This window comes from Cupressus sempervirens, chromosome 3 (assembly GCF_028749045.1).
Source record: "Cupressus sempervirens isolate cs-2001-9-10 chromosome 3, ASM2874904v1, whole genome shotgun sequence".
Taxonomy (NCBI): Eukaryota; Viridiplantae; Streptophyta; class Pinopsida; order Cupressales; family Cupressaceae; genus Cupressus; species Cupressus sempervirens.
Genome location: NC_143120.1, coordinates 826,424,927 through 826,436,987, shown reverse-complemented (window position 1 = coordinate 826,436,987; position 12,061 = coordinate 826,424,927). Strand labels below are relative to the sequence as shown.

General features: G+C 32.7%; 1 pseudogene; it reads right to left on the bottom strand.

Moving 5' to 3' along the window:
• The window catches only part of LOC149569327 (uncharacterized), a 117,098-nt pseudogene extending 105,798 nt beyond the window's left edge, over positions 1-11,300 (bottom strand).
• Between the last annotated feature and the right edge of the window lie 761 nt (positions 11,301-12,061).

The window sequence follows — 12,061 nt, the reverse complement described above, 5'->3', positions numbered from 1 at the left end:
CATTTTTGAAGATGAGTAAAAAACCAAGCTTAGTTTAGTGCAATTAGTAGTCCAATAATTTTGAAGAACTTTCAAGGACACTTCATCACATAAAGATATCAATTAAGAATCTAAGATTGAAGAGGTATTGTTGGAACTTGACACTAAACTTGAAAATTTTGTAGAAACTCATATAGATGTGAGGAATTATAAGTAAAAAGTTAAAGATAAATATGAAGCCTTGGATATATTCATAAGCTACTCAAGTAACAAAGATCATATAGAAATTTAACACAAAACATCTAGACATTGCTTTGAAATAAGGAAGGAAAAATCCTAGATGCTGGAAATTCAATTATGACACTTGGGAAAATTTTTCATTTTTGAAACCTATCATGTAGGTGCCAAGGTGTGTGGGTGCACTATTTGTAGAGGTGCGCTGATAGTTAACTGTCAAATCCTATTTTAGACTATTCCATGAACTGAAAACATATTTTGGCATTAGTTCAACTCCTTGAAACATCTAGAGAAGTTCAAGCTTCCATTTCTAGAGCTCCCAAAGACTCCCAGATTATCTTATCGATTATATCTTCTTTTTTGCTAATTCTTTTATTCTTTTATGTCATGTAAAGGATCATGCACCCATTAATTGATAAAAACAAGGGTGGAGTCCTACTTATTACTATTTAGAGAGTCATTTTGTATATAATTAGATTTGTTTTATTAGTTTTGAAGCATATATTTGCATTAAGAGATTTCTCACTCTCAACACAAATTGAGGAGATGATTTCTAATAAATACATGGATGTAATATGTACTTTAGGGTATTATTTTGCTACAATAATATATGCTATCAATGCTCTCCTTTTGAGTTTAGTTATTCTTGTTAGAGTGTGTTATTTTTGTGAATGCATGATCATAAATAATAATGGATCCAATGGTTTTTTTTTTTTTTAAATAATTAAGGGACCTTTTAGTATTGGTGTTTGCCATGTGTTGACAACTTCCACTAACATATTGAATTGGAGAAGAGATCATCTATTGTTCCTACATAGCTTCTTCTCTTATATGAGCACACTTTCCATGGCCTTGCGATTTGATGAGAAGTGAAATATTTTTTAGTTATTAATAAAGTTCCCATCGATGATTGCATCAGTAGAATTAAGGAAGCATTGCTCCTATTTTTATTGGTTTCCTACATGATCTTTTCAACAATTTAACTCACAAATGTGTTATTATCATGGTTTATGTCTGTTAGGAATTTTCTTTTCAAGTTATTTTCTTTAATGTCTCATTACCCTATCTTTGTTGTTTTTTTTTCTAACACTTGGTTAAAATAGGAATTCATATAGTTACATTGGTAGATCACATTCATCATAAAATAAAAAATACCAAAAATATATCTCTTTTGTGGTTACTTTCAAAATAGAAAGTAGGTTAAATATCTTATTTGAAATTGGTTGGACTAGCAAAGGCCTCCTCATGAACATACACATTTATCGTCAATTGATTAGATTTAAGTAGGTCACAAGATCACCTAGAAGCTTGGAGTTGATCCTAGATTAGCTTTTCAAGAGAAAAATTTGAAAGAATTCCTATTGTTAAGCATCGTGCCAAATGACAGCTCAATAGTCACCATGAATATTCTCCTACCTTTTATCATTTTCTTCCTTACACATGCTACCTTTTTCATACTATTGAGTACTTGCCTCCTTAAGTAAACATAGGTAAACTAGGGTTAGGTAGCAATCGACGACTGTGATAGATCCATATTTCCACTTAAAACATCACTTAATTTGATTGGTTGCATGTACTACATAGGGATTCTCAATATGACTTGACCATTATCTTCTAGAATCATAAAACAATGCATATGTCAGTCAAAAAATGGTTTACATAATAGTTTGGGCCTTTGCAAAAATAATGTCATAAATTGTTTACTCATCTTCCAAAGGCTCTGATGCTTAGCCATCACTATGTTCATAATGTTGTAACTCGACTACTAGACAACTTGGCATACACTATCTGCTCAACACCTATATCAATTGGCACATACCAACTTTCTCGACTTCTTCTATTGGCTAGGCACTTGAGTGACTCGGCACGCATAAACTGCTTAGCACATTCTAGTGCTTGGCACTAACTGTCATATTGCTTAGCATGTATTGTCTAGCAACTGATGCTCGACATACACTACTTATCGGTATGCACTAAGTTCTTGCTAAGTAATGACTTAAGTATTTTGTCATTGCCTTGTCAAAACCAAAATGAGATCAACATATTAAGATAGATGAAGTTGAAGTTTGACATTTATATTTAATCATGTTAGATATTTCTTTCATATTTTAAAAAAAAATTATAGATTTGTTCTACCACAAATAATGTTTATCCAAGTTTATTTATTATGCAATAAAGATTGAAAAGGCAATTAGGAATGGAATTTAATTTCATGCATAACCATATCTTTAAATTTCTCGAGTAGTCTTTTGATTGACTTAGGAATTTTTTTTTTCTTGAGTTAATTCAGTTGCTCTTTTGGGATCTTTGTTGAAACAAATGAATAACTTTAAGAAAAATACCTCCTTTGAACACAGTTGGCACTTTAAGGGTTGATGATATTTATTTATCAACTGAAAATTGTTGGAATTAATGGTTAATTGAAGTTTCCTTTCCAAAACATATAGCATCAAATTACTAGAAAGCATGTATTATGGAAGGAAAATTGTAGGGAGAATATAGTCTTGGGAAAGTGAACGATTGGGGAAAAATAATAATCTTTTAGAGCAAGAGTAGTGCTAAAAAAATACATGATACTTAAGTTGGGGTCCCATAGGCACTACTTCCTTAAAAGTAGAGTGGGTTCCACTGAGCTTTTTTACATTTAAAAAGGGAAGCGATCGTATAGATTTATATGTGAATCCACTTTAAAAATTAGTCCATAAATTCAAAAAAGATGATTGTCTGGTGAATTTTGAAAATAAAAATATATATTTCTGCATAAATTTGTTTAGTGGGATTATTTCTTTTTGGTGAGAAAATGAAGAGTAGGTTTGACAAATGGCAAAAATCTTCCCTAAGCTGATCCAGCCCCACTCAATTTTCACTTGCTCAAATTGAGAGGGCTAAAATTGCAGGGCTCCTATTTTGTAGCAAAAAATTCCAATTAAAGCTTTAGCCCCTTCTAAAATATTACCATGGAGCCACCCGCTCTACAAAAATAGAGCCCAAGCCCCTCCCATAGAACCTCTGCCTTAGCTGCAGAATTGATTGGAAAGCTTGCATCTTATGCACAGGAAATTATTATTAGAAGTTGTGTGCACATGCAACTTGTTTTTGGCGTTAATCACCAGTTCATGTCCAGTAGCGTCGATGAGCAACTATTGAGAAAGATTACCGGTTGGGAGTGACAAAGCATAGGAGACAGGGAATCTTGCATCTTGGAAACTACCAGGTTCTCTTTTAATTGTTTTTTTTAATGTAGTTATGTGTGATTAGTCGTTTGATTTATCTCGTATCAACCGGTGTTGTCTTTCCTTGAATATTAGGAATACAAGTAAACTTTAGGCACTCATACATATCACTTTGTTGGATTAACATCATGCACAAGTCTTGAAATTTTGGCTGTCAATGTTCATGTTATAGTTTAAACATGAATGGATGCTAATCGATCATCTCTGTACATGGACTTTTCTTTTCTTACAATATAGTTCTTCTCTTATTCTATGATTCCTGACCTTTGAATCCGGCAAAATTTCATTTACTCTAATTTCATCATCAATTCTAACAAAATCAAGAATGCTGGAATTATACCAATGGTCATTGTGTTTACCTTGAAGACATAAAAGTTTTCCCGTAAAGATTAAGATGCGAGTTTTAAATAGAAGGTTGTAGTTATTTTCCATATTATTACAACATATCATATCATTTACAATATTATTGTCAATGAAAAGCCGGGCTGGAACCTCAAGAAAATGCATGACATTAGCTTCGTTTCTTTATAAGACGTGGAATTTTGTGCAGGAAAAATAAATAAAGAAAACAGTTTAGTAATAAACAATATCTGACAATCTTTATTGTTAGTGAATAGATTTTATTTTAATTTAAAATTAGCAGTAGATTCATCTAAATACTTGAGCTGCTGTAAAACTAAATCTCTCTCCTTACAAGAGGAAACGTTTTTGGAATGTAATGAGGTCAATAAATTTTTAAATATCAATCTTTATCCTCTATTTTATTTTATTTCCACCATGGTTTCAATGGATATATATATATATATATATATATATATATATATATATATATATATATATATATATATATATATATATATATATATATATATATATATATATATATATATATATATATATATAATCTTTATCTTCTATTTTATTTTATTTCCACCATGGTTTCAATGGATATATATATATATATATATATATATATATATATATATATATATAAGGAAACACGTAGTAGCTATAAATTTTATTTTAGAATTGTAAATGTTTTGAGAAAGTATGAGAAAGTCAAATTAAATTGTTGTAATGTATAGCTATGTATGATTTTGTACAAAACTAGAATTATCAATTTTTTTTAAAAGGGTAATATTATTTGTGGTGTAAGTTGTGCCTTGTTTGGAAGGGTGCTAAATGTGGTCATAAAGGGGAGGATAGATCTAATGGAAAACTAGTGATGTTTCCTTCATTTGCTGCCTACTAGTCTTTTACTTTATACTAGTTTTGATGCTTGGCCTAGCTCATGAAACTGTTGGTGATGTTGGCTTCCAGCTGTCTATTTAATCTCCCTTGCCCTTACCTACTCTAACTACTTCATTTATTGCTTCTTCTCATCGAAAGTTCTAGATCTCTCATTTTAAACTATGCTTCTAGATTGTTAGGTTTAGGTTTAGGATTTTTTCAAAGAGTCGGCTATAATATTTTTCCAGAAGTTTGTAGATGTTTCATCTTCTCGGCTAATAGTAGATTTCTTTAGAATATTGTATGCTTTCTTATAAAAGGTTGTATGTATTAATTTGATATTATGGTGGAATGAAATATAATATAGTTTAGTGTGCCACAACACATCATGTTGTTCTATGTCTTTGTTATTTTTTGTCCTCTGCCTATCCATTAGATTGGTATCAGAGCCGTAGAAATTCTAGGCATTGTTTTTATGGGCAGATGTCATTGTGGGTGAAGGGCAAATGAGAGAAAAAAGATCTAAGGAGGAGATCATAGTTGCTACGTGAGGAAGGAAGACAAAGGGTTTGTAGTGGTTACAAGTCAGAAAGTTTTACTGTTAGATCATGGTAGGAACCAGTGGAAGTATTTCACAGCCACAAATTCTTACTTCTAATGGCAAAAATTATGATTATTGGAGCATCAAAATGACAACACTTTTTCGTTCTTAGGATGTGTGGGATTTAGTTGAAAGTGGGTTCCCTGAACCAACAAACTAGCAGGCATATCAAGCTCTTTCACAAGCTGACAAAGATTTATTAAAAGAAAATAGGAAAAAGGATTCTAAGGCACTATTCTTTATTCAACAGGCAGTGGAGGAAGCAATATTTCCAAAGGTAGTTGTTGCCACAAGCTCAAAGCAAGCATGGGACAACTTGCAATCAACATACCAGGGCATAGGAAAGGTAAAAACTTCATAGTTACAAAATCTTAGAAGAGATTTTGAAAATTTGCAAATGAAAGATTTAGATTCAATAGACACATTCTTCACTCAAAAAATGGGGATAGTAAATCAGATTAGATCATATGGAGAAACCCTTGGGGATCAACAACTTGTAGAGAAAATACTTAGAATTCTACCGAATAAGTTTGATTTAAGAGTTGCAGCCATTGAAGAATCTAAGGATCTCTCCTTGCTATCAATAGATGAGTTAATGGGTTCTCTCTTATCACATGAACAAAGGTTGAATCATTCAAGAACTTCATCATTGGAGAATGCTTTCAAGACTCAACTTTAATTTGGAAAAACAAGAGGAAGATCAGATCACAATAGAGGCAGAGGACATTTTACACCAAGAGGAGGAAGATAAAATCAACAGTTTGAGAGTAGAAGGCCAACATCAAGCTCACAAACCAATTTCACATCAACAAGAGGAAGGGGGAGCAACCATCATCAAGGAGAAAGGTATGACAAATCTAACATCCAATGTCATTATTGTAATAAATTTGGGCATTTTGCATCTGAGTGTAGAAAAAGACAATATGACATGAATAGGCAAAAGGCACATTTTAAAAATGAAAGTCAGCCCAACACTAGTGAGCAAAACACCATCTTGATAACATGCAATGTTGCACAAGAGAATTCTAAAGAAGTATGGTTCTTAGATAGTGGTTGTAGTAACCATATGAGTGGGTCTAAGGAGATATTCTCAACAATAGATGAATTAGTAAAATTAGAGGTTAAGTTGGGGAATGATCATCAAATCTCAATCATGGAAAAACGGTCAATTAGCATAAGAGCTAAGAAAGGTGAAGAAAAAAAAATTTCTGATGTATATTATGTTCTCAGATTGCAACACAATCTCATAAGCATTGGACAACTAGTACAAAAGGGATATAGAATACATTTTAAAAATGGTGAATGGGTGATTTTAGATAAAAGACCAAGCAATAGGCTGATTGCAAAAGTTGAAATGACTCAAAATAGACTGTTCCCACTTAAAATCCAAAGTGAATTATTCTTAGAGCCAAATGAATTGCAAAAAGTATTTGAATCTGCATTCAAAGCTTTACACAAAAATGAATCTTGGCTATGGCATTTAAGGTTTGGTCATTTAAACTTTAAAGGGTTACAATGCTTATATAAGAAACAAATGGTCTATGGGTTGCCATCAATAGAGTCACTTAAGACAACATGTGAGAGTTGTATTTTGGCAAAGCATCATAGAGAAAAAATTTCAATTGGAAAGTCTTATAGAGAAAAACATCCACTTGAGATAGTCTATTTAGATCTTTGTGGGCCAATGCAAACACCATCCTTAAGTGGAAAACTTTGTTTCTTAACATTTATTGATGATTTCAGCAGAAAAGTTTGGGTTTATTTTGTGAAGTATAAATCAGATGTATTTGTTGTCTTTAAAGAATTCAAGAAAAAAGTTGAGAAAGAAAGTGGATACTCTATTAAAATATTAAGAACCGATCAAGGTGGAGAATACATATCAAATGATTTTTTGAATTTTTGCAAAGAAAATGGCATATGGAAACAATTTACAGCAAGGTACACTCCACAACAAAATGGAGTAGCAAAAAGAAAAAATAGAACAATTATGGAGATGACAAGGAGTATGTTAAAGGAAAAGCACTTGCCAAATAAGTATTGGGCTAAAGCAGTTGCATGTTCATCATACATACTAAATAGATGTCCAGCAAAAAGAGTAATAAATAAAACACTTGAAGAAGCTTGGAGCAAAAGGAAGCACAATATAGCACATTTGAGAATATTTGGTTGTGTGGCATACTCATTGGTACCTCAAGAAGTGAGACAAAAGTTGGATGATAGAGGAGAGAAGTGCATATTTGTGGGATATAGTGAACAATCTAAGGCATATAGGCTATACAATCCCATCACAAAAAGGGTAATAATAAGTCATGATGTTGAGTTTGTAGAAGAAGAAGCATGGGATGGTAGCTTGGATAAGTCAACTACAATTGTAGCTAGTGTTTCATAAGAAAATGAAGAAAATGAAACTCAAGATGTGCATTCTACAACACAAACAAATGTTTCTAAAACACCTACAAGGGCACCTATCACTCAAAACACTACTACTCCAGCAAGCACTAATAGTAGTGAATCATCTAATCCAACACTTGCTTCATTAAGATCAAGATCTATAAATACTTCAAGGAAGACACAAAGTCTTAGAGACATATATGATGAATTACAAGAGGCTGAAAATGATGACTTATGCATTAATTTTGCATTCTTAGCACATGTTGATCCAATTTATTTTGAAGAAGCTATTAAAGATGACAAATGGATTTCAGCCATGGATGAAGAAATTTAGTCAATAGAAAAGAATGATACTTGGGACTTAGTGGATCTTCCTAAAAGAAAGGATGTGATTGGAGTTAAGTGGGTATATAAAACAAAATATAATGTTGATGAAAAAGTAAAGAAACACAAGGCAAGACTAGTAGCCAAAGGCTTCACACAACAATCGGGTATAGACTACAATTAGACATTTGCACCTGTGGCAAGATTAGACACTATTAGAATGATTTTATCCATTGAAGCTCAAAATAATTGGAAGGTTTATCACATGGACATGAAATCAGCATTCTTGAATGGCATTTTAGAAGAAGAAGTGTATACCAGGATATAAAATTTTGAGAGAAGAACATAAGGTATACAAGCTAAAGAAGGCACTATATGGCTTGAAGCAATCCCCTAGAGCTTGGTACAACAGAATAGACTCTTATTTTGTGAATAATGGCTTTAGTAAGTGTGGCTATGAACCAACTTTGTATGTCGAAGTGAACAATGAAGGAGAAATATTAATAGTTTGCTTATATGTAGATGATTTGATATTCACAAGTAATATGTCAATTAACAATTTCAAGGCAACCATGAAAAATGAATTTGATATGACTGATTTGGGACTCATGAGATATTTTTTTGAGATACAAGTAAATCAAAATTATCAAGACATTTTCATTTGTCAAAGTAAGTATGCTACTGATTTGTTGAAAAGATTTAAAATGACAAATGTGAATTCAACCCCTACACTAGTTGCATTGGGTATAAAACTTAGCAAGAATGATAAAAGTCCTAATGTAGACACAACTTTATTCAAAAGATTAGTTGGTAGTCTTTTATATTTGATAGCTACAAGACCAGATATAATGCATGGAGCTAGTCTCATTTCAAGATTCATGGATAAATCAAAAGAAACTCATTGGAAAGCTGGAAAGAGGATTCTGAGGTATATAGCTAGAACAAAGAACTTTGGGATCTTATATGCACATTCAGATCATTACAAGCTGATTGGCTATACAGATAGTGACTAGGTAGGTAGCTTTGATGATAAAAGAAGCACTTCAAGACATATCTTTCACCTAGGGTCAAGAGCTATTTCTTGGGCATCAAAGAAGCAACCAGTTGTAACATTATCATCAGTTGAAGTAGAATATGTTGCAGCAACATCAACAGCCTGTCAAGCAATATGGATGAAAAGAGTACTTTCAGACTTGAAGCATTCACAAGAAGAACCTACAAGAATATATTGTGATAATAATTCTGCAATTGCTTAATCAAAAAATTTTATCTTTCATCAACGTAGTAAACATATAGATATAAGATATCATTATATTCGTGAATTAGTGAACAATGGTGACATATGTCTTAAGTTTTGCAAGTCCAAAGAACAACTGGCAGACATTTTCACAAAGCCTCTTGCAAAGAATGTCTTTGAACATCTTTAAGAAAGTATTGGTATTACAGACATACGTGGTAGTGAAGATTAAGGAGGAGTGTTGGTGATGTTGGCTTCCAGCTGTCTGTTTAATCTTCCTTGCCCTTACCTACTCCAACTACTTCATTTATTTCTTCTTCTCATCAAGAGTTCTAGATCTCTCATTTTAAACTATGCTTCTAGATTGTTAGGTTTAGGTTTAGGGTTTTTTCAAAGAGTCGGCTATAATATTTTTTCAGAAGTTTGTAGATGTTTTGTCTTCTCGTCTTTCTTATAAAAGGTTGTATGTACTCATTTGATATTATGGTGGAATGAAATATAATATAGTTTATTTTGCCGCAACACATCCTGTTGTTCTATGTCTTTTTTATTTTTTGTCCTCTGCCTATCCATTAGAAAATAATATGCATATGTTTGAATGCACGGTTATAAATTCTTGTTTTCCCTATTCCACATCCATCATGCAGTTTCTACTAGACATATGTGTAAGTAGATCAGATCACATGGCTGCACTAAATCCATCCAATCCAATCATTTGAGTTGCTAAGTTTCTTGTGCCATGGTTCGAAAGTTCTTCTTTAAGGAGGAAGCACCACTCCGTGGTTGGGCAGTAAAAGCACCTAGGCCACTCTTCTGTCTCATGATAGTAGATGGACATTGTTTCGATGGCTTGGTTGCAAGATTTCATGTGGATGGACTCACAAGTCCCATGCCATGATTTTCTTATAGTTCATATGTTGATTTATGGTTATCATCTCATGTGACGTTTTCATGTTTTTTTTATATGTTAGACATGCAAGTCGGCATACCCTCGACACATGTTTGATGTGTAAATTTTATGTAATTGGTATATTTTTGAAATCAACATATGGTCAGAAAAGTTATAAACTTTTTTTAAAAATTTTTTTATGGAGGGTTCAAAACTGTGAGGCAACCAAGCGAGGCACAAAGTTTGCGATCTACCAACCAGCAATGGCCATCACATAGAGTTTTTAGGAACCCAATATGGGCCCACTCGTGCCTGAAACCTCTTTGTCTTAGAGCCAAGGACTAAGGACTAAGGGGCGTTGATGCTGTCAAAATCACCTGGGGCACGATCCCAGCCTCATCTCTTATGATGTTGGAGCCTTGCACTCAGCAAGACTTGTATCCCTGGTGAACTCTTTCTATAATGATGTTTATTTGTATTAAGACATATGATCGTAGATCTTGATTTGACTAAGTGCTTTATTTCGACATTTGTTGGTATTTTTCGCTTATGTGGCATTGTTGAGAGAATTCTTTTCTTACAATTTTGATATAGAGCGTGCTCTATATTTTTTGCAGGGATGGATAGGTATTATTTTTCATTGCAGATCTGAAAATTGAAAATTAACTTGGATTGCATAGAATAATCTTGATGTTCAAAATATTATTATGTAAAAATCTACAATGGAGAAGGCTACAGTTCACTGCTTGTAACAGCAGTTTGAACAGTCTATAAAATGCTCATTATTTGATTCTGGCTCATTGAAACTTACGGTGTAAACTAAACAACTATTAATGTATGTGTTTACAAATACTATGCATTCTCATTCATCGATGTAGAATAAAGAAACTAAAACTAAAATTAGTCTTGAGTCTCTGCAGACGAGGAAGCTTGCCAAGCTGGTGTGTAGTGGTAGCAGTGAGATGAGGGATGGCAGGTTACGCCGCTACAATTGCAGAGCGAGTGAACGGGAGTCCAGTCGGGCAGAGAAGTATTGCTTTTTATAACAATGGCAGATTTGAATTGCAAGAGAAAATGTTGTTGTTTCTGACGATGATAAAAGTTATTGTTTAGAGAGAAAGGAAGAGCTGAGATTGGAAGGATGGAAAACATGAAAGTGAAAGACAAAAGAAGAGTCATGGTAGACAAAACTAGCACAGAGCAGGGCATAACTAGAGTAGCAAAAAGAAGAACAAGAGTCAAACAAGATGACGAACATGGAAGTTATAGAAATGGCTGCTTGGCCTAAATATGCACACGATTTTGTTTTCATTTTTCCCTTTATTATTTTAAATATTTTCCGGGGGATATTTAGAGTGCGTAGGTTCCTCTCGAAGGTTTCTCATCGATTTTGTGGCTAAGTGATAAACGCTGTAAAATTGTTCAGGATATTTGCACAATTCATGATTTTCTAAGAGTTTTTCGATTCAATAATAAATTGTTGCATGTTGTAAAATTCAATTGAAAGAAAAATATCTCAATAATAATAAATTGGATCTTGATGTGGGAAATACAGTGAGAATAGTTATTTTTCATACTGAGAACGCTATTTAGTATATTGCTTAAGATTGTTTGATTATATTCAACACAGTGGCATAACGGAGTTATTAAATTTATTTGTCGTGTATTAAGCGAAGAAAATTTCACATCATCAATATTATAATACTATTCAGCTGCAAGAAAATTCTAGTTTAAATTGATATTTATAAATAGGAGATATTTTTTACAGCTGGTTAAATAGTGATATTGCTATCACCATTCAATTATGTAGGTTTTCAGTTAAATCTATTGACTCATATTTCATGAGAAGTGGTTCACAAGAATCTATCTCTCATAACAATGAATGAAACCTTCAACAAAGAAAGGTTGGAAAAGTCTAAATTGAGATATGAATTTAATTT